The following is a 5,315-nucleotide window of genomic DNA, read 5'->3' on the forward strand; positions in this document are numbered from 1 at the left end:
CAAGTCCCATATTTTCCTACGGACCCTCCGGGACCGTCAAATCACAGGTCCGGGTCTGTTTACCCAAAATGTTGATCGAAGTCAACTTAAATTCATTTTAAATTTAAAATTCATCATTTTTCACAGATTTTCACATAATGGCTTTCCGGCTATGTGTCCGAACTACGCACGCAAATCGAGGTGATACTAAAAGAGGGTTTTAAGGCCTCAAAACGCAGAATTTATTTCTAAAACAAGTGATGACTTTTTGGGTCATCACAATTATACAAAGAGAACTTCCAAGAGGACTTACATCCATAAAGATGCAATTTACTACTTCAAACAAAGAGAACCAGCTACATTAAACAAATACTAACATGATATTAATGGTAGTAATTCAATATAGTAGTTCAAATTATATTTTGTTATAACTCTTTAAAATGATAAGATAATAAATATATGATAGAAGTCTATATAAATTATAGGTGGTTTAATTATTTTTCTTAATTAAGGAGATAAGAAAAATATTTTTATTTTTCTACAGATTTATCATATGTTAATTTTATAATGAAATAATATAAAAATTATAACAAATAATATTTTAAGACAATTTATAGATAGTTGAAAACTTATTATGAAGGATGGAGTTCAAACCATATAAATTAAATTTTTACATCAATTAAGCATACAAGAGATAGCCTCCTAGATCAGATGAACAAATCTTATCACTTAAATTAACTTTTAAGATTTAGCAAACTATACTTTTTAAAATTACTTTTGAATATAAAACTTTACGGTTTGAAATCGCCTTCAAATAGTGTGGATACATGAAAACCTTTTAATTTTATTTTTAAATTGTGTTAAAATAGTATGGATAAATATGAAAATCTTGTAAATATTTATCGATACTTCTTTTTGTTACTTTATTATTTAAAACTTAAATTGGTTCAAGATGAGGTCAGATCCAAGCACCAAAAAATAAGACGTCCTTTGCGAGTTTCACCCAGAACAAGGGCAAGAAATCGAGGACGGCTTCGCCCTAAGATAGGAGGTAGTAAATATGCTTCGACAAGGATACCTCAAAGAATTGCCGAGGAAGGACCAACTTTGCCCGAGGACGCAAACAATATCAGGGACAGCCGAACTGGAACGAAGGGTAAAACCGTCATTTGGGTAAGTTAAAAAATAACTGGCTTCCACTTTCTCCACTTAGCTTCAGGTTCCATGCCCATTTCTTCGAGAACTCTTCCTGCCAAACAACAAATGGAGGCTAAAAGAATACATCTATGTGAAGCTCTGGGTTTCCATCTCCAAACAATGTGAAATTTGAGTGCCAGCTCCACCTTTAATTCTAATGGATGCTAATTTGGGTTTGTTTTTTCCCCCCAACAGCCCCTTACACTGCTTTCTCTCCCTTTTCGTCTAATTTTTCTTAATCCCTAATATGTTATTTCCTTCTTTCTCCTATTTTTGGTCTTAGCTTCTGGGTTCGTGGAAACAATTTCCTATCTTGATTCCAGTATGTTGGTGACTCTATGATTTCTGATTTTTGGTGAGTTTTATTCCGTTTTCCCGTTCTGAATTTAGTTGAGTATCTAAAAATCTGTGCATGCATTTCAATCGTTGCTATGTTTAGAGATAGATACTTAGGTACATGTTTTTCGGTATTTTTGAGGATGAATGGATTCTTTGAAGTGCCTATTAACGGTGAAATTGGTACACATGAATAAAGCGAAATACAGAATCTATTTAGGAAATAAAGAAACCAAAAGACTAACATCGTTGGGCACCCGCTGTCTCTTTGATATGTGATTCCTTCCTATGGCTGCAACACAATTTGTCATGTTTTGGTTTTAAGTTATTTTAATTTTTCCCTTGTGGCATCATTGCAGAATTGTTACAACAAAATATTTGTTCAAGGGTGCTAGCAGAAATGCTCCTTTTAAATGAGGTAAGCCACTTCTTTGCTTGAAGTGCCTTGAAAAGAAGAGTTCTGATCAGCACCATGTCAAGAAGATGTTGGTAAACTCTATTTTTATAAAGTGCTCTACACTTCTCATGAGAAGAAAAAGATTCATATCTATTATACTATTAAACAATGAGATCCTTTTGAATTTACATAGATATCTCTTTGGATCAACATTTAATTGAATTAGGACAAATTATTATAAATACAAGGCCTGACAAGTTATTGTACGAATTGGTATTTCAGAACATATCGGGCAGCACAACAACACTACAACAAAGCGTCAAACTGGATTATTCAGCTAATGGGTCAGGAACAAAACAAGAAGGGGGCTTGCTGAAACTCAATTTCAGGAGCTCGGGTATGTACTTTAGTGGAATTTATAACTAGATGCAACACAACACTTACATCAGGCCTTGCAGTTTGAAAGTTGAAGGTTCTCTCTTTAGGAAGTGGTGCAATATAAAATGCTATACAGAATATTCCAACATAGATGAAGCATCATAAATATCAGGAACATATAACATTCCATAAAATTCAAACTTTACTGTACTTGAATAGAATGGAAATATTCACTAAAATCATTGAGTGATTTGTATCGAGAAAGAAGTCCAAAATTTATAATTCTCTTACAAACTCAAATACTTACCTCTTGAAACAAACACAGATTACCTCTTTGGGCAAATTTTTGTTGGTGATAAAGTGTGGTTGTCTTTGTATCTATCTTTGATTGTTTGATGTAGGTTGTATTGTAGGGCCACTATGGAACGGTAGGAAAAAACTTGACGTAGAATATCCTTAAATAGGATCCAACGAAGGGTCAGAAATGCTTAACGCATAATTAAGAGTGAGAGCTGTGAACGTTTTTCAAAATTTTCGAACCGCCATAAGTACCTAAAAATGCTGACTATGATGATGACACTGTAGGTTCCACAATTTTGAATTTATTCTTTTTCCTAAATACATTAAAATATTTTTGTTTGATGTGATAAATGTGTCAAATTGAAGAGCTCTGTAATCAAACAAAAATTAGTATATTGGGTGTGTTGCTGATTTCTTCCTTTTTGGAGGAGTTCTTTAGTATTAATTCACTTTTACTTTTATATGTGGCCTAACAAGTTCAATTTTGTTTTATGGGTCATAAGGTGCGCGCTGCTGTTTGGATTAGAAGAGTGATATTGTGTTATATTTTGTTCTTTCTTTTGTAGCTCAACAATTCGGGATAAAATAACTTCTCATGTCATGCCATGGTTTACTAGCGAGGCTGCTCAAAGAGATTCAAGCTGAAAATATGAAAGATGTTATCGAGGAAGATGAGGATGAAGAAGATGCATATGACAAGGATGAAGAGGAGATGACAGAAAAGAATGTGAGATTTTTTGCCTGCTTTTACAAAGTGATTCGACTTTTTCCTGTTAATCTATGCCATGTTATTCCAGTTAAAGAGGGTTACTAGATTTTTACAAATTCTGTTTGCAAAGTAAAAGTTAATGTGTTGCCCTTCTCAGCTGCCACATGTTAATAGAGGGTATTGTAGCCATAAAGATTGCTTTTAGAAGTTAATTTGAGTGTGTGTTTCTCTCACATCAAAGGCTTGAACCACTAGAATAGAGAGGGTGATGAAAATTGGCAAAGCAACTAATGAACTAACTCTTTTCTTCATTCTTTCGTCATGTATTTTCTTGATATCTTAGGATCTTTATTTTAAAGCAGTCTGTTTCATGAAGCTTTTGTAATATCCATAAAATTATCGTGCATATAAACGAATTGTTAACTGATTCGATATGTTATTTTATTATATTTTTAACTGATTCGATATTTTGGTTAATATCATTTTCTTTTGGTAAATAGTTCCCAGTTATAATTCTATTTTCATCTCTATAACTTTACAAAGTTGGTTCACTTTGTGCAATGTCTGGTAAGTTTTTGATTCAAGAAAGTGGGGTTTGGTTTCAAACTATTGATCTGTTTATTTTTATTTTAAAGCGGTAGTTCTGATTGCATTTTCTGAGATTTTGTAATCTTGACCTAGAATCCTAAATTCCGGATGTGAGCATGCCACTAATAAGCAAAGAACAGTCCAATTCATGATATAGGATACTGCAGTAAATGTTTTTGATAAACTGATACCATTTTTCATCACATCCTTTCCAATAGACCTGAAGTTCTTCATAGGCATGCGGGGTAGAAAATCTTCTCTTGAGAAAAAGACAGACCAGAGATGACAGAGGGATTAGTTAGTTACCAAGGTGCATCTAACAATATTACATTAGATTGATATTTCCAGATCTGTTATCAAGTGGTCCTTGAGAAATAGATAAAACTGAAATTTACATATCCAGAAAATGAAGGTTCACAATTATTGTGGTTGGCGCCGAGGTTCTGATAAAAGAATGATACTGTCTTCTACATACCTTTAATGATACCCTTCATACTGTGAGAACATGTTGTTTATATTGCTGGTGTATTGGAGAAGAGTAAGTTGACTCAATTTTTTAAATAAAGATTTTAACTCAAAGTTCTCCATAACCTAAAGAAATTTGTTTTTTGCTGCGTATAATAATTGCTTTACGATTTTAGAAGTAGGTTGTTCATAGGTCCCCCATTTCATTTTCATGGCTAAATATCCACTTCCTTTTTATTATGTTTGAGTTTAGAAATGATTTTCTGCACCGGTTTTATTTCATTAGAAATAATGTCATCTATACTTATACTAGTTAAAGATGGCCCGTGCTAAGCCCGGGCCCAAGCCCTTCATTTGTTAGACAAAATTATTATAGCATTAAGATATTTTGTGCGAACTCTCCAAAATACTGTTGCACCCGTCTCGTTGGTATGCATATAAAATGCAATCTTGTCATGTCCTTTACAAATGTACTTGTAAAGGTACTTAACGACCTTAATGTCAAAGCATAATTGAAAATGTTGGTTTATGTTTAGTTAACGATGGCATGCTGAAAATATTGGTTTATGTTTAGTCAACAATGGCATGCCAATTGGAAGAGTTGGTGGAAAGAGTTGGTGTGGATGCTAGGAGGAAGCTTCCTCCTTTGATGTCACCCATGACATCAAGAGGAGGTAGTTTGATGTCACCAATGACATCAAGAGGAGGTCTTTACCTCTATAAATAGATGCACTCCTTCATTTGTAGAAACCATCCCAAAAATAATACAACACATTGTAGTGAGTAGAGAGTTAAGAGAGAAATTCCTTTAAGTGTAATTGGGAACTCTCCCCTTCCTTTATTAATATTAAAAGGGCAACTGTTCTCTGGTGGACGTAGGATTATTTTGATCCGAACCACGTTAAATCTTGTGTTCTTTCTTTTACGTTTCCGCTAACAATTGGTATCAGAGCAACAGGATTCTTT

General features: G+C 33.6%; 1 long non-coding RNA gene across 2 annotated transcripts; it reads left to right on the plus strand.

The window, feature by feature from the left end:
• The first annotated feature begins 963 nt into the window (after positions 1-963).
• On the plus strand, positions 964-3,758 carry LOC107797762 (uncharacterized). 2 transcript variants are annotated; one of them, XR_001650753.2, is made up of 5 exons: positions 964-1,152; positions 1,460-1,531; positions 1,872-1,930; positions 2,192-2,306; positions 3,154-3,758. It is a non-coding gene; the product is annotated as an uncharacterized LOC107797762 (long non-coding RNA). The 2 variants fall into 2 exon arrangements; XR_001650752.2 differs by lacking the exon at positions 964-1,152 and adding an exon at positions 1,171-1,349.
• Positions 3,759-5,315: the final 1,557 nt, after the last annotated feature.

This window comes from Nicotiana tabacum, chromosome 5 (assembly GCF_000715075.1).
Source record: "Nicotiana tabacum cultivar K326 chromosome 5, ASM71507v2, whole genome shotgun sequence".
Classification (NCBI taxonomy): domain Eukaryota; kingdom Viridiplantae; phylum Streptophyta; class Magnoliopsida; order Solanales; family Solanaceae; genus Nicotiana; species Nicotiana tabacum.